The sequence below is a fragment of the Zonotrichia leucophrys genome, chromosome 2 (assembly GCF_028769735.1).
Source record: "Zonotrichia leucophrys gambelii isolate GWCS_2022_RI chromosome 2, RI_Zleu_2.0, whole genome shotgun sequence".
NCBI classification, from domain to species: domain Eukaryota; kingdom Metazoa; phylum Chordata; class Aves; order Passeriformes; family Passerellidae; genus Zonotrichia; species Zonotrichia leucophrys.
The window spans coordinates 25702215-25728058 of NC_088171.1; the positions used below are offsets into that span (position 1 = coordinate 25702215).

The following is a 25844-nucleotide window of genomic DNA, read 5'->3' on the forward strand; positions in this document are numbered from 1 at the left end:
TGGGATATTGTGAGGGTTGGCATCCATGCAGGCCAACACCCACACCTTGAGTATTGAGGTTTGGCATCTCTCTGCAGTTCTGAGAAGAGCAGGGAAGAGGGTTGATTTGGGAAAGAGGTTGATAGTATCTGAATGAATGAAAGACCTTGTGCTTTATCCTTTATGAAAGTCATTTTTCAGTCAGCTGCACAGAAGCTTCCAGTTTGGCACAGGGGATATTATGGAGGGATGGGAGAGCTCTGCCCAGCTGTGACGAGACCACGGTGGGCATAGCTGGAGTGAGGGCTGGACTTGGAAGGCACTGAAGGCATGCTTTTGTGGGAACCCCTGTGTGAAGGGCTTTACAGATTGGAATGGGGCTGGACTGAGTGTGGAAGGCTGGTGAGTCTCAGGTGGGCACTAAATCCTCAGTCCCAGCTCTCATTGCCCTTGGACAGTGTTCAGCACTGTGCTGAGAGCCAATATCCTGTGCTTTATATTAGGATGGATAGTGGTGTTAGAATTAGGGTAAGAGTTACAGTTAGGAGAGTAACAAGAAATGAAAGAAGTTAAATACCATCATGTCCTGTAGGATCTGCTTGATCATGGGCAGGCTGGTGTGGGCAGTGCACTTAGACAACATTTTCATCAATGTACTCAGGTCATGTATTTTCTTGTGGGCACTAGTCACTTTGCTATTTTTACTTCAAGGATTATTTCAGATTTATGTGTAGGGACAGAAAGAAATGGAGTGGTTTTATACTACATATATAATTTAGAGTTCAAATGAGGTTTGATATCCATACAGGGCAATCGTTTGGTACTGATTTCTGTGAAAACTTTAGTCCCTAAGTGAACAGTAAGATTTCTGAGGACATGAATTTTCCATAAGTATGAACTCACATGACTTTTTTTCCCTGGCAAAATGCTGGTGAGAATTGATGCAAGTTCTGCAAGAAACTTCAGTACAATTCTGCACTAAAGATACAAAGTGTGGAGGACAATGAACAAGGTAGTATATTAGTATATTATTGTCATCTATTTCCAAGGAAACAGGTTGTGAGCATTTGAACTAAGTCTAGACATAATTAGAGCCTGGATTACATCTGCTGCATGACATAAACCCAAAGCTACTAGCTCACCTAAACAGAAATTTGTTAGTTTAAGTATGATATGAAAGAGATATAAACATAGCTGGGGCAACTTGATTTCTGGGGGAACCATGGCAGTTGTAGTTATGGTACTTTAGAAACAGCCTGTTTATGAAAACTAGGCAGCCATGCAACAGTATGGCGTTCCCCTTTTACTCTGGCAGACAGTACTTAAATATCATCTTGCAACTTAACACAATAAAATGAGAAATATTTACTATTGCATAGACCTTTTCTCCTCCTTATGACTGAATTTATTGAAGACCCATTATTTTTCTTATTTGTGAAGTGTCAATATTTCCATAACACATAATTTTTCCCCCACTGTGGAAAGAAGCAGTTCCTCATTCACTGGCATTTGTTTGAGAGGTTGGCATGCCAACACGTGACCAAGTATCCACATGCAGCAGGGTTTGTGTTTTGGCTCTGAGCAGAGATGGTGAGGGAAAACATGATATAGGTGTACAGAAATAGACTGGGTATTTAGGATTCTAATCAAGTCGTCAGATCTAATCTCAGCCTCTGCTAGGGCTAAACCTATGTTCTCATTCAACACAGACATTCTGTGATATTCTGGAGGAAAATGGTATAGCGTTGAAAGTTAAAATTTTCATTGGAATTGAACATAATTCTTCTGATATTATTCTATACATTCAAGTTTTCAATCTAAAATCAGATAAAGGAAATTATTTTAGAAATTACAAATGCCTTTTACATGCCCAAGTTTCTGGTAGTCCAGCTCAAAACATCTTAAATGGACAACTAATTGTTCTTTCAGGAAGTTAACTTCCAGACTGACACTGAATGGACAGACACTACTGTATCCCATCTTTGGCATTGTGAAAATATCTGCTAGGAAATCTGTTTCAAAACAGAAAGGCTCGTTCTTACTGGCCCAGAAAAAGTAACTTTCTGCTAAGTGCTTTTAGCTAGAGTTTGCTTCTGAAATCTTGCTGTGCACTGTGCAAACATAATGTATGTAGCTGTTAAAAGAAATATGTGTTGTAGCCATTCTTGGTAAATAATCAGAGAAAACTTTCTAAGTTAATTATATTCTAATAAATGACAGAAAAATAAAGCAAAATTTTGTAAAACCAGAATTATTTTGTCTAGGAAGCAGAAGGTTTTTAAATGGGCAATAGACATTATTGACTGATCAATTCTGTCTGTGTTCCTAGAGACATTGCACCCCAGTAGATTTCTGTGGCAATGCAGGATGTCATGACAGCTTACCCAGCATAGGTTAGATTTGCCTGTGTGGCACTGTCTAAGCTCAAGGATGTTGCCTGCTGAGATCCTGAAATGTTTTCTTCTTAAAATGCTGATCCTTTCTTTTGCCTGGTTGCAAAGTCCTACTTAAGACTATTATTTATTTCTATTTATTTTTATTTGTTTTCAGTGTGTATAGTTGGGAATTTGAATGTATTTGGTGTTAGCTAAAGAGTTATTTGAATCATAATTTAAGATTTCTTAGGAAAAAAAATAACAATTTTCCAAGAAAAGTCTTCAGACTACTCCCAAAACCACCTGTCGCAGTAGTATTATATATATCCAACAGACAATTCTACAGGGTGTAGTAAATCTGTAAGTACTTTGGAAGTTACTTTTTTGCAGATTCCAGAAAAATAATCTTTCTTTTTCCTGAATATTTTTCTCACTGTTTTCTGTATTATTTGCAGGCTATCTCATGTTTCTGATGGCTAAAATGAAACAGGAATCTTATCTACAGCACACATAATAAAACATAATAGAAAGGGTCCAGTCCCAAGTTCAGTCCCTACAGACAAAGAGATCCTCAGATGGCGTGGCAAAAGGGATCTTGGGTAGTTGTGTGGATCCTGCACAAAGGACTGCCAAAGCCATGGAAGTCAGTTCATGTCACCAGAGTTGAATGTATTGCATAACAAGTTCAATGCACAGCACAGATTTAGATAGTATGACCTGCAGAGCAACAGTGATAACAACACTGTAGAACTTAACAAGCCAGGAAGTTCCTGGAAGGCATTTATGATAACTTCTTCCTCCAAGCCTCCAAGTGAGAGAGAAGCCACTTAGGAGAAGTGCATTGCTGGACCACATCCTTACCGAGGTGGGGCTTGTTGGGATTGTGAAGATCAAAGACAGCCTTGTGTGCAGGTCAGCCTGCAGTGACCGTGAGCTGGTGGAATTCAGGATCCCAGGGGCAGGGAGGCGGGAAAAACAAGGTCAGAACCCTAGACATCAGGAAAGCAGACTTTGGCCTCTTCAGAGCTCTTGAAAAAAATGCTGTGTGATGACACCCTGGAGGAAGGGTGGGGCTAAGAAAGATGATTAATATTAAAAACTTGCCTCCTACATACTCAAGGTTGTTCCATCCCAATGAATAAAAACTCAGATAAAAATTTCAAGAGGGCCATGTGAATAAAGAAGTTGTTCCCGGCCATACTCACACACAAAATGATGCAAGGATGGGTAACCTGTGAGGAACACCTGTGAGAATCTTTGTCTGAATATTGAGAGATGAAGTCTGGAAAGCTAAAACCCAGCTGGATTTGAATCAGACCAAGGGATGATGGAGGCCACAAGAAGAGTTTCTAAAAGTACACAGGTGACAAAAGGAAGACTGCAGAAAATGTGGGCACCTTGCTCAATGAGGTGTGCATCTGGGTACACAGGGCATGGAAAAGGTTGAGATACTGAATGCTTTCTTTGCTTCCATCTTTACTGACCTTCAGGAGTCCCAGATCCCAAAGACCAGGCAGAAAGACTGAATCAAGGAACATGTACCCTTGGTGAAAGAGGGTCAGATCAGGGAATACTTAAGTAAACTGGACATGTATGAGTCCATGGGTCCTGATAGGATGCTGATGGTGCTGGCAGATGCCATTGTGAGGCCACTTTCAATAATCATTCAATGATCTTCAATTGTTCATGATGACTGAGAGAAGCACTTGAAGACCGGAGGAAGGTAAATGCCACTTCTATCATTCAGAAGGGCAAGAAGGAAGACCCAGGGAACTACAGACTGGTCAGCCTCACCCTGATCCCTGGGAGGGTGATGGAATCCTGGAAACCAGTCCCAGGCATATGAACAATCAAAAAAAAATCAAAAAATCACCAGGAGAAGTCAGCATGCTTGCCTAAGGGGAAGGTCTTGAGCAACTTGAGGAACTTGTATGATGGAGTGACTGGCCTGGTAGATGACGGGAGAGCTTTGAATATTGTTCGCCTGGACTTCAGTAAGGCCTTTGACACTATCTCCCATAAGATCCTTATAAACAAGCTGTGGTATATGAGCTGGATGAGCAGTAAGATGGGTTGAAACACAGCTGAATGGCCAGGCCCAGGGGTTGGTGATCAGAGGTGTGAAATCTTTGCTGGACTTCCTTCAGTATGTCCATGTCTGTCTTCTGCTGGGGCCTCAGAACTGGACATGGTACTCCAGGTGTGGCCTCAGCAGTGGTGAGTAGAGTGAAAGGATTACCTCCCTTGACCTGATGGCAGCACTCCTCCTAATGCAGCCCAGGATCCCTTCAGCCCTCCTTGCTACACAAGCACACCACTGGCTTATGTTCAGTTTTGCATCTAGCAGGACCCAGATCTACTGCAAAGATGCTCCTGCTGGGTGTCCCCCAGCATATACTGGTGAATGGGGCTGTTCCTCCCCAGACTCAGGACTTGTCTTTTCCTTTACTGAACCTCCTAAGCTTCCTGCTCACCTATTCCTGTCATGGTCCCTCTGGACAGCAGCACAACCCTCTGGTGTATCAGCCACTCCGCCCAGCTCCCAGATTTGTGTCAGCTGCACCCTGGCAGGGGATACACTGTCATCCAGGCCATTGATGAAGACTTTAAACAGAATTAGACCCAGCCCTGACCCCTGAGGTACACTGCTGGTTCCTGGCCTCTGGCTAGACTCTGCCTCAGATGTTCAGACAGTTTTCAGTGTGCCTCACTGTGTGTGTCTGTCCAGGCCATGCTTCACTGGGTTCTCTGTGAGTTTCTTATGAGAGACAGTGTCAAAGGCCTCACAGCAGTCTGGGCAGACAATTTCAGCTGCTCCGCCCTTGTCTTGTACTTTCTTTGTACTTTGCCTCTTATTTGTATTTGTAACTCCCTCACTATGGCTACCAGGGTGGCAGAGCTAAGTGCACCAGTACACAGAGTTTTCACCACAGTGATCTTCTCAAAGAGAGGACCAATTCCACTGCCTTTTTAAAGTTTTTAACTGAGAGGCGTAAGAGCATAGACAAAATTATCCCTCATCCTTGGGGGACGTGAGCCATAGCTGAGCAAGCCTGTGGGGCTGCTGCTCGGGCAGAGTGAATTGTGTCCCTGACACCTAGTGGCAGCATGGTGCTGTGTAGCAGTAATTGAGTCTCTGATACTCACTTTATTATGATGCTCACACTTTAAGGAGATGTTTTATTTTCCTTTTCTATGTGTTGACCCCCTTTGTACTAATGGAAGATCAAGCATCAATCAATGTCTAAAGTCTTAATGGATATTGGGATATATAATGAGAAGCCTGAATAAACAGGATTGAGAGGACTGAATAACTATTTTACTAGCAGTGTATCAAACATGAGTATTTGAACAAATTCAAAATAAAGAGTTGAATAAGGAAACAAAAGTGGTGTTCTTGTAATAATTAATGACTTATTAGGGCTGATTTTGTTATCTCCTATAGTTTAGACATAAAACTTAGTTATTTAATAAAAAATTAAATGGGAAAAATTAAAAATGAATGGTGACTGTCCCATTTACTCTGTTATGTCATGTATATGTTTTGCCATGGAATATACCCATACCCTTTCATTCACCCATCATATCTTCCTGAAAAGTTTGATGGTTAATAAAGCAATGTATAGTGAAATTATTTTTGCAATAAGAAATAAGGACATAATCTTAAGTATACAGGAACAGAGTCTATGGTTTGTGTGATGGAGAGCAGAACCATCACATGGATGAGATGCTGGCTTTTCAGGCACTGGTGCTGTGGAGCAGCTCACTCTTCTGGAAGATCCCAGCCACTTCATCTGGAGACTGAACATCCAAGTGCTTCCCATCAACCACCTTGATTGACCCTGACTTATTGAAAATGATTATGAAAATGTACTATTTAAACCGAGGTAGGAAAAGCACTTACAGTGGAAGACATAGAGTGAGCACCTCTGTGGGAAGAGATCACAAAACATGCAAGAGGCTGCAGTTTTGGGTAGCAGAACGTGGGACTGATATCAATAGCACAAACGTAAGGATCTGTTTATGAGGTTCCCAAATGCAGGCCTCTCTCTCACTGTGTCAATGGCCATGCCAGACTGATGAGAGTCACTTTGTACATAACTCAGCTTGTTTTGAAGTCGGATGGTGATCTAAAATAATTGCAGGAGCATGGCAGTGGTATGTAATGCAAAAGTTTCTCCTTCAACATGACACCAGATGGTGATGCTACATATCTGTTAAGTTTTGCACAATGCAAAATACGTGTACTCTGAGCAAGGAGGATTTTGGTACTGACTTCCATGTAGTCATCACTGGCTCCTGTAAAAAGACAGGAGCCTGGGGCTTGTCACTGGAATGTTGCATACATTCATGTTTCATACAGCTCAGTGAAACTTTTTGTACAATTTGTTTCACAGATGAAACGCGCATGTCAGAGGTTTGGGAACAAGGAAAGAATACTCCCAAATATTATTAATAAGACCCACAAAACCCAAAATACATAGAACCAAATAATAGAACTATCTCAGCATGCATTGAAATTCCTTGAAATGAAGTTTCCTGTTATACATAGGAAAACATTCTTCAGATAAAGTGGGAAGATAAAATCTTTATCAAAAAGTAGAATATTAGTTGTCTTTAGGATAGTGATTTTTTAAAAGTGTGTATATAGGATGAATCAGTGGAAAGCTGAGTATCTGGCCATGCTGCAAAATATTTTTTTTATGTACTGGAGAGAATTTTGTGAATATTGTCTAGACACACACACAGAACTATTTTTATTTTCGTCATAGTCATGGTGAGAAAACCATGCTGAGGTTTTCATGATGCATTCATCTTCCTAGTGTAGAGTGTGACATAGGTAATGGTTCCTCTGGTTCAGTTTGACATTTTCCACAGATACTTACTTTTTTATTAACTCTGTGACATCTTTATAGTAATACCATAAGGGTTGTTTTTTAGGGAATGTGTTGAAAAGCAGTATGCCTTTATAAATTCACCCACTCTGATTAGTGGTTACAAACACAAAACTCCATCATCATCCCATGTAGTGTAAAGTTAGCAGCGTCCTTCTAGATCTTTATGAGATCTGCTGTGTTTTCTTTTCCTGGAAAAGTGTAACCCTGGAACAAGATTTTTAGGATGTGTAATGCAATGGGGGGACAATTGCAGCACCTCTGTAAACTTTTTACTCCTAATCTGCTTATAATGCTTTCAACATAATTTAATGTAATCATCATTTTGCCTTGCTATAGTTGTATTTATAGAACATTAATAAAAGCTGCCAGTGATGAGGAGGATTTTACATCTGTACTGTACTGCAAAGCCTGACAGTTAATTTTCAAAAACTAAATCCTGCTAATGAATTGCTACTCCTGGAAGGTTTGGAGAGACATTAGCAATATGTGCCAGACCTGGCAGCTGTGCTGCTGGGAAATGGTGAGGTGCAGGAAGCAGATATGGACTGCAGGCAGCTGTCAGGCAATTATGTGAAGGAAGGTATTAAAGAAAACACTGCACAGCAGGTGCAGCCCAGGGAAAAAGGAGCAGCACTAGCCACTGACACAGAATTGGGAAGGGTGGCTGAGATACAAGCTGGTGGCACACCATGTGGAATACACAGTCCCAAGGCTGCAGCCATTGGCTGTGACTGTGCAGGAGCAGGCTGTGACAAAAAGTGAATGTCTCACGATGTGCACTAACACGGTATTTTACAGTGGATGGCTGCACTTGATGTGTAGTTCATCTGACTAAAAGGTGTCACCCACATTTAGGCTACAGACATCTCCCGAAGCTGCAGCCTGCATTCAGTCATGCAGCAAGTACCTCCCTCCCTGCTGATTCAGAGGGAAGCCTGGAGGCACTGAAGGCTGCAGGTGGAGCTGTTCAGTGCTCCACATCCCTGGGCTGCTTGCCAAGGTGGCTGCAGGGCAGCTGCTGAGAGACCCCTCATCCATGGAGCATGCATAGCTCTCCTGAAGCAAAAAGATCTTGGAAGCCCATGTTCTTTCCCAACAGTGAGACCCTCCCTTAATAACACAAGGTCCCAGAAACGCCATCATTACTGCAGGGCTGGGGGGGCAGCAGCACTACCAGGGACAGCAGATCTCCAGCCTCAAGTGGAGGATTCCCACACCTCAGCCAATCACTCACTACCTTCGGCCAATAATACAAATGTCAAGAAGAAATACTTTATCTCAGGAATAGCTGGGGTAGGACAGACTCGCAGCAAGTTCCTTGGGCAAATACTGTGCAAGAGTCAAGACAACACTGACAGATTTGTTTGATGATAGACAAGTTTTCATGGGAAAAATGTGATCTTAAGTTTGTGTTGAGGTCCTTCTTTCATGCTTTCCTCAGACCCTTGGCACTGTACAGCCAGTTAGACTGATGGCAGCATCAGCCCTGGTGGATGATGCTAAACAGCCCTGCTGCAAGCAGGTCAAACAGTGTGCATGTATGAAATCAGTGCCTATCTTAGCTACTCCAAAGCATGGCTTCTCCGTCCTCCTCGAGGAAACAACCCTTTCCAGGAGGCCAGCAGTGTCAAGTGGGGCCTCTGAGATGACATAACTCTGGCAAGAACTCCCTTTTCTCCTTCACATTGGGCATCATGAACAAACAGACTGTTTGGGGACTGTCACATGCCCTGCACAGTGCTCACACGGTCCCATAAGGAATGTGAGTCCATGGGTTTTCAGGTGGCATCTGACTGATGCCTCACTCTGCAGCTGCCTGCGCACAGATGAATCTGGGATGTGACACTGTTGCTGCAGTGAGGGACTAAGTTCATAGGGCAAGAAACAAATCACTTAACACAAGTCTTTGCATCCAGCATGACAGGCAGTAAGATATCAATGCAGACACAATGACATTACTGATCAGTCATCACTGAGACACCACCAAGCCAATGCAGGGTAATTATCCTCTGACCAGATTATAGGCTTTTCCTTTCTTTCTGCACACCATTGTCAGGTGTCTCACAGGCAGTGTGGGAATATGGTCTGTGGGTGGGCACTTAGATGATCTGGCCACAGTGTCTGACCACTTTTAACAGCCCAGGAGGTAAGAGAGACTTATGAACACCAACCTTGACCTCCCTAATACTCCCCCTCTCTCCCTTGTTTCCACTGTAGCTCATCTCTTCCAGCATACAGCTTCCCAGAAGAAGAAATGTTCTTCTAGCATGACCTTGATCTTGTCTTCTCAATCAAGTGTTTCATATTTTGCACTGTTTTCTAAAGATGTCCAGTGTACTCCACAAAACAGAGAACAGCAGCAATTCTACAGTAAAATGCTGAAGCTCTTTGGCACTGCAGAGCACTGCTTTAACTATGTGATTCATCATGGATATATTTCCCACTGTCAGTTACTATCCCAACCCTCCAAATAATGAGCTCTGTCAAGGTGATGTGCAGAAGGAAAGCCAGTACTCAAGTGAGGCCCTGCTGTACTTGATGATCACAGCCCCAGAGGCAACACAGGTTGCCACTGCTTGGGACCATGAATTTCAGGCAGATATCTCCTTTTTTGGGTGGAAGTACAGACACAGCATCTTTCCTCCTTCCATTCCTGTCTCAACATCATCTGGGCTGTGCTAGATTGACATCTAAACTTGACATTACAGCAGCAATGTCTTTGACTTCACCACCTCTCCCTTTACCACTTGTGCTGTGACTGCTCTCATTTATTCACAGAGAGCCAACCCTGGAGCTGCTGTCACCTCAGCTTCTGCAGCAGCTGCCAGACCTTTCCTCCTCAGAAGGTTCAGGGGTGAGTTCCTCTGCTACAATCCAAGAAAACAAAGCAGGTGTCACAATCACTTTCAGACCCTCCCAGTTCTTCAGGCCTATAGCTTTTGGACCCTTGCCTATATCTTGCAGAGCTGCTTGTTCTGACCCTGTCCAGACCTAGAGTTTATCCCAGGTCCTAACTCTCCCTAATCCTTATTCACTCTGATTGTCACTGGCTTTATAACCATCTTGTATACAATTTAGAAGGCTATCTAAGCCTTCTGTCTCCATCTCTTCTGCACTCTTACCTAACCTCCAAGTTAAGAAGAGGGGACAGGAGATTTTATTCTCAATGGATAAGATTCAGTCTTATCCTCGGCACTTCATTCTAGAGATGCCTTTTGGTGCAGACATAGTTCTGTCACACCTGGAGAGAGCAGGCAGGCAGTCCTTGAGAATGGCACAGGGCATGAAATGTCTACATAACAAGGCTTACTGGAGATGCATTATCTGTATGTACATGAGAATGACATAAGCATCCCTCAAAGCAAAATGTTGGAATTGTGCTGCCTACCAAGCACAGACATCCCATTCAGGACATGAGTGTGTTAAAAACTGTGGGGAAGCCAAGTGAATCATTGTCATACACCACAATGTCTAAACTGACACTGGATGCTTGCCTACTTTAAGTTCCAAGTTATAATCTCAGTGTCCTGTGAGCTGAGAGATTCCAAATCACCTTACCTGCTCTATGCCACACATACAGCACTCTGTTCCACTGTGGAGTGAGGACAGATAGCCCTGTTCACATCCAGCTGAGCAGCCCTATTCATTTTGTCTGTGTGGAAGCAGCCTCCTTCCTCTGGACTGAAGTGTATAATTGATCTGATTTTCTAAAAGCCTGGGTATGAAGGCCACTTGTCTGCTGAATTTTAATTTGCCTTGTCTTGGTGGAACAGCCTGTGCTGCCATATCTTTTCCCTTAGGCTTCTGTGGTACGATGGTTGCCATGTTTGAAAGCTCATAGCATTCAGTAGAAATTTTCCCCAACTCCTCTAGTATTTATTTTTAGATTTCAATGAGAAAAATATATACCCATCTACAACTCTAGGCAATGACAGCTATTTGGGATCAGAAGCAATGCTGAAATAATCATGCTCACACAGTGCAACAATAAATTCCCTTAACCAAACAGCACTTTGAAGCAGTGGAACAAGCCTACCCCAGAACTGCTTTATCAGCTATCCCCTTTTAAGAAGATTAAACTGTTATATTTCTCTGCTGCTTCTTTCATCTTCCCTCTGTGAGTGTCATCCAGGCCTCCAGGCAAGCATAACTGCTTATCCTCATCTGGAGACTTTAAGTCAGGAAAAATGAGGGTGAGAGAAAAGAAGAATTACAGACATATTTGTCAATAAGCAGTAGGTATGTATGAGAAGAATCTGGTTAAAGAATGAAAGCCATGGCCAGGGCTGGATGCCTCAGGCCCCAGGTGAGTGGTTTTCTAATACTGCATCATAAACTCAGAGCTAGGACACTGCTTGAAAACTTTCATTGTGGACTGACACATTGATAGCCATTTCCACAAAGATCCAGATCATTACTGTAATTAGCACCTACTGTTGTTGTGTCTGTAGATAGGACATTAAAGCCAGAATTTTCTATTAATTCACACCAATTATTCTATCCATTCATGGTTAAGGCGTAATGAAAAGGCAAGCAAAGATGTCTGTCTTGGGCTGAAAAAAGTATGAAAAATAAAGGACATTTCAAAGAAACATTTTAGATAAATAGCTCCCTTTAGAATCTTCTCTACATAATGCATTTCTACTTTCAATTGTATAAATAATTTACCATAAGGTTCCATTTGTTGTCAAAAATAGCACTTATCTGCTTTCATACACTTTAATACATTTTCATGTTGTATTAAATTCATGTATCACATTGTATATACCACTGATTTTAATTTTTTGTTAAAGCTAAGGTTCAAGTTAATATTTGGGAGGTCTCAGCAATCCTATAAAGGAGTAGCATCCTTTGGTGTTTGCAAAAATGCAAATTGTTGTTGTTTTAAATCAAATATAAAGGTGTGGACTTCAAACCAAAGGTGGTGTGGGGAAATGAGACAACCTTTTATAAAAAGAGCACAAATATTGTAAAGATAGATGGGTGCTGCTGGTAATTCTGTAAGCTCAGACATTTCTTTTGTAGTCTTCAATAAAACTGTTGAGTTCTCAGGAACTCAAAACAGAGGTGAGTGGAGGCAATGGTGTAGTTTGGTTTTTAGGAGAGCATTTCAGAGTCAGTGTTCCCTAAACTGTCCAGTCCTGCCTGAAGCCCATTTCACTTCCAGGCACTGCCACTCAAGCTGTGGAGCTCTCCTTTTGCAGCTTCCCCACTAATTCGGAACATGAGCACAGTAAAACCCTTCAAGCCTGAAGTCCTCTCCATGCTGCTGAGTCTGCATGACCATTGCCAGGAAGTGTCTCCCAGAATGTTCCACTTCCTTCCCAGGTTATCTGCTTTGCTGACATGTTTCTAAGCCCTTCCCAGTATACTGAATCTTTTCAAATAAAAGGAATTGCTTGCATTACATGGCAAGAACCTGCTATTTACAAAGGCAGTAACGAAATTTCTGGAGCCCTTCTTTCTGGCAGGCCATTTCTGTACCTTGGTTACAAGTGCAAAATCAGAAGCCTCGGCTATTACATGTTTTAACAGGCAGAGTCTCAGATGTGAAGTCAAGTTAATGATTCCTGTTGCAGATGTACAGAACTGTTGAATTTTAGGACAACAATTTTTGGTGACAATGTTGTAGGAAAATGAGTAACAAAGCAAGAAAAGAGGCTTAGAAAAGAGCCTGTCACTAAAATACTTGTTTCTAGGAGCACACAGTTGCAACATGTTTGGAGAGTAACCCAAGTCCAGAACAGCGTGGAACTCACCCATCTGCCACAGATCTCCCTTTGCCTTCTACTTGTATACATCATCTCTTATTACTGATGTTTTTTCTGAGAAAGAATTTATCCTTTTTAAGGCATTGGGGAGTTTTTCAGCTTTGTACATGTGTTTTGGCAAAGATCTTGGAACTGGCAGTCTACCAATAGGAAATCAATTGACAGAGGAATTATTAGTTACTGTGTACCAGATACATTTAAAATCTTTCTTTTAAGTTTTGAATGTATTGTGGATATTCAGACTCGTGGAAATTTCAGCTCAGTGATCTGCTCGGAGATCTAACTGATTTCAGCAAACAGTAAAACAAGCTCTCCAATACTTTCCCATTAAGTTTTTAACTGAGCAAGCACCCATACATTTCTTAACATGAGTAACTAACTAGTTCACTTGTGAAGGAAAGATTTCTGAAGCCATGTGGAATAGTGCCCTATAGTGACTTTACTGCTGTAGCAGTAAATCTGACTTCAGAAGTGATATTCCTCACTTTATCTAAAACTTTCATTCTGCCTTTTGATCCTTTATTTAAATCATTGATTTTGAAAAGCTGGAAGGCATTTTGTAACATCCTCTGTTATTTGCCAAACCTAGGTTATGCCTACCATGCAAAGTGTCTAAAATGTGTTGCCATTTCCACTAAGCCTTAGAAATGTCTGCTTTGAAATTAATTTTTAACCTTCAAGTGGCAAAAACTTCCTAGAGGGTTTGCTCATTTATTAACGCCCGCTGTGATGTAGGAGTTGCTGGTGCCTGAGGCATGGAAAGGCAATGCACTACTAATTATTACTAATTATTTGTCTTGTGCTGCATCATAAACAGTTATTAATTTGCCAGAGGAACTTATACCCATCTTCATTAATAACTTAAATGTGAACAACTTTATATAAAGTAACTTCAAAAAGAAAACATGTCAAATTATTTTCCCTTGAACTTTTCCAATCTAGCAATTAACCACACATTGCACTTATTAATGTACACAGAAACCTCTACATTTTACATGTGTGTAAGCTAGAGGAGGGGAGATGGGCAAACAATGAATTTCTGTAATTTTAACAATAGCCTTTTTCTACACAATCCATAGTCTGGGATGGACCTCAAACTTTCCCTTAATCTTTGATTTCTCTTCAGATGACAGCATGGTGGCTGTGTGTCCATGTACAACTGACCTCTGCTGCAGGGAAGGCAGCTTGTCAGATGTCTGTAATTGCTGACCAGTTTGCCCTCTGTTGTTCTCATAAAGCTATCTAGGGCTACAATAACCACCTTCTGAACTCACAGAATGAGTACATAAGAGTTTTGAAAATAATCTTAGCTCTGTGCTACTGCACTTTCACCTGATGACTAAGAATACGTAATCAGAAAATGCTACTAGCAGAATATATTGAGTTGGATAATATTATAGATTTCTGCTTAATGGGAAAATGTAAAATTAGTGGGGTATATTGAAATGACTGGATATTTTTCATTAAAAGGAGTTACAAATACATTATTGATCATAACTATTTTGTTTTGAAAAGAGAATATAATCATATCTTCTTGGTGTATGAAAGACATTGACTGTTGCCACTAATTTTGCCTTGTAAAATAAGTGACAACAGAATTTGCATGCCTAGAGGAAGAAATCCACAAAAATGGTGAGACCTTTTGCTGTGGAAGATTAGAGAAGAAATTGGTGAGATTGAGGTCAAAGAGGACAGAGCATCTCTTCTAGGGAAATTTGTTATTCCTTCAGAGACCTCCTTAACTGGGCTGCTCATAAATTTTTCTTGAGTTCCTGGAGGTCATTACTTGTAGGAACGCCTAGCCTATACTATCTAGGATTGCTTCTCTCCAAATTTCCTTACAACAGTTTATTCTGAGGAGAAATTTGGGAGTTTGTTAATATACTACCCTGGCCACTGAAGTTATTTCTGAACTCCTCTGTTAAAGTAGACATTTTAAAATAATAATTTTACTAAATCTCTCATTTTGATTGATGAGGATTTTTAAACAATTTTTCCTTAACACATACATTTCCATTCTTTATTTTTGTACTTTCAAAAGAGTTAATCACCTCTGGCAAATGTGATAACAGATAAAATCTGTGATAAGAGATATCAAAATTGTGTCCCCACTGAACTTGGGTTTACAGGATTTTTTTAAAGAAATATCTCATGTAGTTATTACTAGAACACAAAATGCTATTAATCTGTAACAAAGCAGATGCAGGCTTAACAAGCTCTGGAAACCCATTTATGGCATACATTAGGGTGCCTGGTATCACCATACAATGTGATGTCATGATATGTGTGTGATACCATGGCATCGTGGCTATATGGATAGGACAGCATCTTAACAATAGCAGGATCTCATCAGGCCCTATGGAGAACCAGTCTCATCTGTCATTTCAGGAATATTAAATGACTCCAAGGCTCTCTTTGGTCAGGAATAATTTAAAGCAATCTGCTGAGTTTGCAGGAAATTTGCAAGTGACACGCAATTCAACGGAACCTAAACAAACCCTATGGCATTTATGTTAAAGCTAAGGCCAACACTCCAACACTTTTAAAAGCAAAAATCAGTTTCTGAAGTTCAGTTTTGGGTGTCTGATATTGAAAGGGCCTTGTTTTAATAAAGAATTGCAATCTAAATGCAACTAACTCAAAATTTTTCAAATTGTGCATTTAAAACCACAGAGTTTTCCCCCACATGCTCCAACCTGCAGAAGCAGAAGATGTTGCTCTTTAAGGACTTCACAGGAGAGCAAAAGATGAATCTTTCCTGATTCAACACCAATTAAATTGAGTAACTGTTATTTCATTACTGTATCTGAACCAGCAATGGAGGCTTTTGCTCCTCCTCAGGATTCCTTGTCTCCTGGCCAGGCACAGTCTGGGAGCTGGAGGTGATGTGAACCCTTTATGGCTTTCCAGTGGCCTGGGCATACCTCACTCTTCCCAGCACAGGCCCTAGACCTCAAATGACAGTAGCTGCAATTAATTTTTCCCACCAAAAGAAAACAAGAGATGAGGTTCCAGGGATGGGGTTCTGGTGGGTACCTCTTGGACCAGAGCGATGGACAACAGTATGTCCAGGACATCAGGTTTTACAGAACAAACCATGGTACCAAAAGGTGCGTTTTCCTCATGTTTGGGGCAACAGACCTGTGTGGAATAAGGGAGTGGAAAGCTGGGTTATCTGCACTGGAGGTGGGTGGTATTTGGCAGGAACATGGACGATCCCCAACAGCTCTCTCTCCCCCAGGAGATGGATATGTCAGTGTGTGGAGAGAAGCAGAGCCAATGCTGGAAGTCAGGCCCTCCTGTCTGGTACCTGTCCCCACAAATGGTGTGAGAAAACAGGGGCAAAACAAAACCTCTGCCTTTGGGCCGTCTTGTCCTTATTTAACCATGACAGCATCTGTTCTGGAGTTTACCTGTTCTTCCAGAAAGGGACAGGACCAAGCAGGAGCCTGGTGCCATGACAGTTGGCCGGGGCTGATGGATGGCCCGGCTGCCGTGGGGATGCTGGTGGGGCTGGCCTGGGGGATATCCTAGGCAGCTTAGAGGCGATGGCTGCCCTTTGTGGGGCTGCCGGCTGCTGCCGTGGGGATGGCGGTGAGGATGCTGCCGCGGCTGTGGTGGGGCTGACGGCTGCTGCCAAGCGATGGTGTCAGGATGCTATGGGGTGGCGGTGGATGCTGCCGGGCTGTCACGGGGCTGGCGGTGATGCCGGAGTCGTGCTGACAGCCGGGAAGCTGGCGGCTCGGCTGCTCCCGAGGCGAGCCCTGCGCCACCGCGGGGGCGGCGGCGAGGGGAGCATCGCGGAGCCGAGCGGGCGCTCTTCAGGCCGGAGTTGCTGTGGGGCCGGGCGGGGACCCCGAGGCGGCCCCGCCGCCGCCACCTGCCCCGCGCCAGCCGCGGCCCCGCCCCGGTCCCACGGGCGGCGGCGGGGGTGTGTGTACCGGGGGCGCGCGGGCGGAGGAGGAGGAGGAGGAGGCGGGAGGAGGAAAGCGGCAGCAGCAGCTCTCGGGAGGAGCCTGTCCACCGTGAGACAGCATATTCAGCCGGCGGCGGCGGTCCTGCCGCAGCGGCGGGCGGCTCGGCACGGCTCGGCTCGGCTCGGCTTGGCAGGGCGCAGCTACTGGCAGCAGCCCTTCAGTCAGCGGGGCATCCCTCTGCTCCCCCGGCGGCGAGGGCTCGGTGGGGGCTGCAAGGCGCCGGAGCCGCTCCGCATCTCCCGCACCGGCGGAGGTGAGGCACCCGCGGGGCGGCGGGGCCGGGACGCGGCGGGGCCGGACCGGAGGGGCGGTGGGGGCTGCCCTTGGGCCCGGCGCCGGCGGCGGAGGAGCGGGGCGGGAGTCGCTCCGCGGGATGCGCAGCGGCCGCGCAGCCTGGTGCGGCCGCGGGAGGCGCTCCCCAGGCAGGCGGCCCGGCCGGGAGAGCGGGCATCCCGGCTGGGCGAGCGGGCATCCCCGGCTGGGCGAGCGGGCATCCCTGGCATCCCGGCTGGGCGAGCGAACATCCCGGCTGGGCGAGGGGGCATCCCCGGCTGGGCGAGCCGGCATTCCTGCCCGCGGGTGGGCTCTGGCAGCCTGGTGGCTCGTCGGCGGGAGGGCTGCGGTGAGCGAGCCTCGCCGGCCCCGGCACCTGCTCCGGTCCCTGGGGCGCCTCTCGGCCCCGGCTGCGAGTAGCGGCCGCAGGCTCCCAGCTGGTGCATGAGCGCCGAACAGCTTAAAGCAAAAGGGGGTGGTAAAAGTTTTTCATCTGTAATTCTTCACACAGCGTGAGCGGTAGCGGGTTTGCTGAAGTCCAGGATGACAGCAGACAGTAAATAGATCTTTCCCCCTTCTTAAGGTCATTCCCTAAAAGGGTGAGAGAAGGAGGGAGTCAGCCAGAGGCCTTTTTTTCACTGGTAGTCCAGTGAAATAGATTTTCAAAAAGATGTTATTGCAGTTACATCATCCCGGGAATCCCCCATGGTCAGCAGAGAACATAAGGCCCCAGATTTCCTAGACAAAGCCCCTGTTTTATGGACTAGAACAAAGTTTGTCTTTCTGTCAATATTGCCATTGACAGAAAGTACAGATTTGAGCTATAAATGCATATGACATAAGGATTCTTGGCAGATCAAGCAATCTAGCCTGCTGATATAGAGGGTATGAGATGGAAGGACCTGACATGAAGTTCGCACGTGACTTTGGCACCTGAAAATTTATCTTGACATACAGGGTTTTGTCAGTGCTTCGTTTCTGCATGAGGACTTTAAATAACATTGGGAACTGCACTAAATATCATGAAGCACAGGACTGCAAAACCTGTTTCAGAATGGAAGTCCCAGGTCCCAGGACTGCCTGTCCCTTGATAGATGGTGTTATCAGAGCAATCAGGGCATTTAATTTCTGGTACTACCAATGGGCTTTGTTGAAGTGCCTTGTTTGTTCTTGCCAAGTTAATGGGGAAAAGTTACATGTTTGCTATTCTGACTCTTTTAAGGTCTTTTTGTTGTTGCTGTTTTTATTTTCATTTGAGATGGCATCTCTAGTCACATTCTCCATATTTAGTGAGGGCAGATAAAATTCCTTTTATAATTTCTCTGCAGCATTTTTCTGCAAGAATGGGTTTCTTCAACACAAACCTTGGGGCTGCATCTGGGTCTTGTCCCCATGAGAGTGCTCACTGTGACACCAGTGCATCCTCTGCTTTGTTTTCTTTTCCCAAAATCATTAATTTATAGTTTGTAAAAATACAAAATTTGTTGTCCCTTCTGTACCTTCTCTGTGAACAGACTGTTTTGAAGTTTGGAACTTACCATCATCCTCCTTGTTGAGCAAGACTTCTGAGGGCCAGGTATGTGAAGATCCAAAAGATTTAGAGTTAGATTGGCTAGATTCCTCTCAGCTCTAAGCACTTCTGCCTCTGTCTACCATAAAAATTCACTAACTGTAGTGCTGCTTTATCCATGGTTTAGGAGAGGAATCTTTAAAGGAGCAGCAATAAACCCCACCTTACACATGCAGCGATTACTGGAAGTTTGTACCCAGCAGATATTAAATTAAGAAGCTGACCTTCCAGCTCTTTCTATGGAAGGAAGGGCAGTGAGCTGCCCTCCTTTGTGATGCCTTTCAGTGGCTATTCTTTTCCATTACTGAAATGTGTTTGTTTTTCATTGTATTTTTCCAACTTCAGGTTTCTGGTTCCTGTTATGCCTCCCATAGATAAAAGCCTTTCTTTAGCAGCTGTCTTCAGGGTAGGTAGTCTGAACCATGCAACAAGAACTTACCTGCCTTATTTTCAAATAAATTAACACATTCAGTCCCTTGGTCTTCTTTTCTTTTGTAAGACAGGTTTCAAAAAGCATTCCTTGCTGCTCTCTGTTTTCCAGCATGCAGGAAGAGAGAGGGGGAATTCTAGATAGAGCTGGTTGCTCTATCTGGCAGGCTGTGTTGAAGGCACCACCATAGCAGGATATTGGACAATGATGTGAAATGGGCTGGAAGGGAAAAAGATAAGGGATTGAAATAGAAAAAACATATGGGTATAGAAAGGCAGTATTGCTTTTGAAAGCTTTACTTACTCCTGTTGGTGAATCAGTTAATAATCTTTCTAAAAGCTGGTATCTTTCAGTTCCTTAATCTTAACTTCTTGCAGAGATTTTAAACATATTTGTGGCCGCTCTCTAGGACTACTCAGGCTTGTTAACCTGGGCTATGCCTCAAGTGCCCTGTTGAGCTTCTTAGGCTTGGTTTGACCAGCAGCAAAAGTAGTAATTTGGAATCTTTCAGAGTTACCAACACCTAGTTCCGAAATGAGTTGCTGCTTGGAGTTGGTAGTGGGATGTTAACAGAATGATCCTCCTTGTAGTTTCCTGGGCTTTAATTTTTAGAGAAGTTGGAGGGAAGTAACACTGAATCCTCATGGAGGTGCACAGGGTAATTCACATCTGCAGAGACAAAGTCTCAGGCTTTCTGCGGCCATAGTCGGACATAATGACCTCTCAGTGCAATACTCATCTGATACTTCCCGATTTTATTTTAAAAACCTTAAATGAAACTAACCATAATGACTCTAGATGTAATCTGTGTTTAAAAATGACATTTTCCAGCCAAAATACTGATGGAATATGATGGCAAAATGCCCTTAGTACAGATGCAACTTGTGTTAGTAAAACTGTGCTTTTGCCAGTGCAGCTTTATTTCAGTTTGTCAGAATAACACAAGTCCTGCAGGTGAGTATACATTTCCATGTCCATATACATGCCCACATTTACATGTCCATATACATGTCCACATTTGGACATGTCCATATGGGGGCTTGCATTTCAGGTGAGGGCTTGAATCAGCTGTTTGCAAGCAGGCAGAAATGGTAATGCAGGAATGATACTGCTTAACAAAAAGACCCTGACTCAGTCTCAATCTCAGATTGATGCAATATGTCCCTTTGCTACTTGATAATAATCCATCTAAAAGTGTGCTAGCTCTTTTTACTTAGAGATGACATTGGGAGCTGTTGTTCACTTGGCCATCTGCAAGCCTCAAAATACGACAGTATACATGAGCTTGCTCCCCCAATACTGTTCATTTTACGTGGCATCATCTTGCCAACTTTTCTGGGAAGATGGCTACTTCCAGGCAGATGGCAGGAGCTGCAGGAAGCTGTGAAGCAGACTAATGTGTGAGCCACTAGATCTTACAGATACAGGACACCTCTGATAATCTGTGACAGGTGATGTACCAACTCCTTCTGAGCTTAAAACTATACCCCTTCTTTTTTTTACTGTGCATTTTCAGCACTTTTTGTTGTACCTTTTGAGGCAAAAGCATGCTGATGAGAATCTGGGAGTGCAGTGCAGCGTGGAGAAGGCACAGGGCAGGGGTGATGGTTTCTTGAAGCCTTTTGTGGGCAGCACACTGGAACTCCATGCTCAAGTTTAAGGACAGAGGTCTCAGCCCTATCACTGCTGACAGTAATGGGAGTTTCTCTCTGACTTCTCTGGTGGTGAGCAGAGCCTACAGAGTGATGGCAGAAGTCGGCTGCCCTCGTTGTTTGAAAGCCATGATACTTCTCCAAACACTATTGAAGGAAATGAGAGCTTTGCATTGACTTAACAGAGTTTTTATGAGTCCCTGTCTAACTGCTGCATTGACCTGTGTGCAGATGTCTAACCTGTGTTACCTGATGAATAAGAGCTGCTTAGATGTCTCTTGTGATTCTTGGCTCCTAATTTTACAGTATAAGTACATGTTTTATATTTAAGCCAGCTCCCATGCATGTGAATCAGCTGATCTGGAGACACAAGGTACATCAACCTGAGGAACAGACCTCCTGGGAGCCCTTCTGGAGCAGTGCAGTTCTCCCCTGTGTGTTCCCCAGATGCTGGCTGACTGTCCCTGCTTGGCCCTAGAATAATTAATCAATAATTTGACTAAGGTAGAAGGCTCATTTATTGCCACTCAGCAGAAAACCAATACAGAAGGAATCTTTTAAGGACCTAACTTTTTGCTTGTGAAGTGGTATCTTTTCTTCAAATTTCCTTTCCCTCTTGCTATCAGTCTTTGAGGCTTACCCTTTTCTCTTTTACTCAATACTTGTCTTAAAATCACATTCCCTTCTTACTGGCCTTCCCTGCCCCTCCCCATTGTTTTCTCTCCCTAGCACAGAAATTATATTAGTTCCTTGGTCTTTCTCCCTCTAGCTGTGATATGGGACAAATAATTCCAAATCCTGTTCCTCAGTTATTAATTTTTCACTTCAGCCCAGCAGAAAGATGCAGTGTGTTTTGTGTTCAGACAATGGGGATTTATTGTAAGGCAAAGACACAAAACTGCCTAGTATGATTAAATATAAATAAGTATAATAGAGGATCTATTTCTTATCTATTTATATCACTTTATATCAAGCTTTCCTTGATTCTAATATTTTCAGGCTGAATTTGAGAGAGAAAGCTATGCTATGTTAGTACTGAAACTATGCCGTGCGAGTATTGAAAGTTAATCATTGAGATCTTAGACCACATGCTGGGAAAATATGGATTTCTCTTGCATTTTGTACCCATTAAAACAGATCTTAGCTTTTAAAGGGCAGAGAGAGTTGTATTAAATCCTTACTATTCAAGGCATGCCCTTGTTTCGTGTTTTGCACATTAGGCCAGCACTGTTAGGATCAGAGTGGTTACCAGGTCACTTGGTAATTGGGGCAAAGACATTTCAAATGATTGCTATTATATATTTCCAGAAATTAAAATACGTAATAAAGCAGGGTTACAAGGGAAAAAAACCAACCAAACAAAAAACAACAGAACAACAAACCAACCCAGGCTGTCTCTAATGTTTTCTTATATTTGAACCTGTCTGTCCTGGTTCAAAGACTATTCCACTGACACTGAGCTTTTGAAAGAATTTCTTCTCAGATTCTCACAGCACAAAGTTGGGGGACTATGTAAACTCATGTGACTTATTTCATAATACATGTTTACCTTCTCTTTAAGTAATATAAAAGATTTGCTATTTCCATTAATCTCACTATTCAAAGTCATATGACATTGTTTCTTTAATCAGTTTATTTCTAGTTACATTTTAAGCAATTGCTGAACCAGAAGGTGGTTTGTATCATAATTCTGATTTATTTCATATCTTAGCTTGTCCCTAAATGAATTAATTCTTTGTCCTTTTTCACTCAAACTGCTCATAGAGCTTTGTCGCACGCTTATAGCACTTTGTTACACACTATCAACTTCTACCAGTCTTCATTGCCTAGGAACAAAAATTACTTCTGCAAAAAACTGAGAAAAGATAGTTCAGGTTATATGTGCTTATGACTGTAAACTGTGTTGTGCATTAAACAATGAATGGCTTAAAAATCTATAACCTTTTGGAATGAAACAAGAAATGTGACCTAAATCATACCCCCTAGTGTGCAGTTAGCTATTCATGTACATAATCTGCTGCACTTGGCAAGCCTGTGAATGTTGTATTCTTGCCTTTCACTATCTCCACAGTAGTAATAATAATACAAGAAAAATTGTGCTGATGGGATAGGAGGGTATTGTACTGGAGACAAAATAAAAAAAACAGTGATGCCATTCTCTCTTTGTACTGAAAGAGCCCGTGGGAAAACTGTCCCTTTATTTCTCACAATATTTTCTTTTTCACAGAAAGCTGAATAGAAAGCAAATGCAGGAAAGCCTCAGCCTTTAAGGGCCTCTGAAAATATTTTAAAAACACCTTGTGCAAATTCAGTACTTTGTCTGATAATTATAAATTAAAAAGCCTTAAGATTTTTCCCATATGCTTAAAGCATAGAATTCAAAAAATGACAGTAAATTCTACTCTTTGTTAGGGGCTAAGATGGAAAAAATTCTGTGTTCCAGCCTTGCTACTGGTGCTGTCCACACCTTTTACAGCAGCCTTTATATACATAATACTTATTGGGTTTTATTGTTTACTTATCAGTGACTGCGAGGACAGGGAAATAAAAAACTCTAGACTTCCACATTGGCAAACATATCAGTCTTTTTGAACAAAATTATAATAAAATGTAGCAGTACTATTAGTTAATACTTGTGGGGATTTTGAAGTCTTTAAATGGAGATCATGCCTCCTCAGTCTTCATTCAGTAAAGTTTAATTAAATTTATTTTTTTTCCCAAGAAAGTTTCTGATCTCACTAAATCAAGCTATAAATTAGGAGTAAGTATAATGAAAGTTGGTTGCCTCCCATTTTCTATGCTATTTTTCTTGAGGTACTGTGTATGTGTGTATATGTCAATAAGACTGCTGTGCTTTCTCATGTAATGTAATGTCCACTTTTGCTAAAGGATTAACTTTAACTATTACCCAATTACTCCTTGGTTCTCTCTGGTTCTCTCTTCTGATACTGCAATGATCTGTAGTTTAACAGTTTAACAGTTTGATGTGGTTGATAGCCAGAAATAGATAATTTCTAGTTGCCATGTGGACCTTCAGTGGTCCAGTATTTTGACAGTCACTAGTAAATGTTGATATACTTTTCAAAACTGTCTATAGCACCTTCCCCCTTTGAAGAGAACTGATGATCTCTAACTGATGGCTTGGTCTCAAATTCTGGAGCCAAGGTCCTGATGTAATGGGCCATGCACTAGGGCTTGCTTCTGGAGGTGTCCTGCAGTGTGCTCCAGGGATGTGATTGCCCCGCAGTTTAGGACAGGGACTTGTTTGCTTTTACTCTCAGGAAGCCCACTTTGCAGAGCTTCAATCTTCTCAGTGGAAGCCAGAGCATTTGAGAGATATGTGTGGGGAGGGAGTGAAGATCTCATGGGCAGCCAGCATTGCCTCTGTAGGAGGCTGTGCCTGAGGTGCTGAGCATGTCCACGTCTTAATGTGTCCAAATCTCAATGGGATGCATACTTGAATTCCCCAAACTGGAAGTTCTTATGTTGCCTGGAAAGCTCAGCTACATCTAAACTGACAAAAAGGTATGGAAACAGAAAGTAAAATTGCTGTCCCCAAAATCAGCTTGGCTCTCAACTGGCTCCTGAAGCACAGGAAATCTCTAAAAACTCACTTTTTTTGCCTTTTATGCCCTTTTCTGATGTGTTCTTACCCTTGAGCCCCCAGACTCAACAGCCAATGTGTCCACACTGTTTCTCTGAGGCTGCTCCATCTAGTTCATCTCTAGTTCCTCCAGCCCATTTGCAGACTGTGTGCTCCATGCTGAGCTGCAGCTGACATGCTCCTGGTTTTAATGGCCTTCACCTAAACTAAAGGAGTCTCAGGTAATTTTTACTTTTGCTTAAAGGGGTATTTGCCTTCCTCTATGCTCTGACCAGCAACCTGTATGTCTTCTGCAGTAAGTACCATTCCAGTCTTTCCTGCTGAAGCTGCTTCACATAAGTCTAAAATATTAAAGTTTCTTTGAGTGCAACAGTGCATGTGGGAGAAATAGAAAGGACTCTTCATCACCTTGCTCGGGAAGAAGCAGGAGTCTTTGGCTCCAGATACTAAATACAGCATTGTATTATAAACTAAACAGTCACTGTGTATAATATAAACTAACCCTGAAACAAAGACTAGAACCCAGGGGCCTCTGTTAGGGATTAATGTTTGCTCTCTTGCATCTGCTTCTTCTGGTCCAATGAATCTTTGCAGGAAAGAAATTAACAGAAAATAGCTTCGATGATTAAGAATGCAATCTCCATTCCTCCAGTGCTTCTCACTCATTAGCCAACAGTCACCCTAGGAATGAGGGTTTCAGTCTTCTCAAGACAAAAAATGTCCAACCTCCCCCCAAACAAACCACAAACAAACAAAAAAACAACCCCCAAAACATGTTTCTCCTATTCAGGTGGAACACTTTAACCACAGAAAAGGTAAATGGAAGGCATAGATTTCTTGATTCTTAATCCTCTCTCATATTCACATTCTTTGCATTAGAAGAATGCAAATGTCCTTTACATTATGCTATTAGGCATCTGCATTTATCACATTGCCTTGTTATCTGGACATACCTTTTTTCTCTCCTGTCCATCAACAGGGATATTTGGCTGATGCAGGCTCTGAGCATTCATCTTGCTTTGTTAGTACTGCCAGATAAGCCCTGGGAAGTACAGAGAGAATGATAGTGTTGCTTATTCTACTTTTTGAGAACTTTCTGTATATTTCTTACAGCCAGAGCTCTTCCCTGCTTTCTAAATCTTTAGCTGTCTTGACTTCAGAGCTGAAATCAATATGTGATATTTTTAACCTAGTTACATCCTTACAGACTCAGCAGCAAAGCGAAGCAAAGCATATTTTGTTAGAAGAAAGAAACGGTATCAGGGTAAGTCTTCCAGCAAAACCTGTGTGATGGCAGCATAGCTTGGTACATTCC

The 25844-nt window shown here is 42.7% G+C and overlaps 1 protein-coding gene across 6 annotated transcripts in view; it reads left to right on the plus strand.

Annotated features, from left to right (window-relative positions):
- The first annotated feature begins 16975 nt into the window (after nucleotides 1-16975).
- The window catches only part of DYNC1I1 (dynein cytoplasmic 1 intermediate chain 1), a 186653-nt gene continuing 177784 nt past the window's right edge, over nucleotides 16976-25844 (plus strand). For 2 of the 6 annotated variants that reach the window (XM_064704341.1, XM_064704344.1), the window contains exon 1: nucleotides 17013-17253. The gene's annotated coding sequence lies outside the window, so the exon portion shown is untranslated. Of the gene's footprint in view, nucleotides 17254-25844 lie in introns of all 6 variants that reach the window. The other 4 variants (XM_064704340.1, XM_064704342.1, XM_064704345.1 and 1 more) reach the window with 3 other exon arrangements.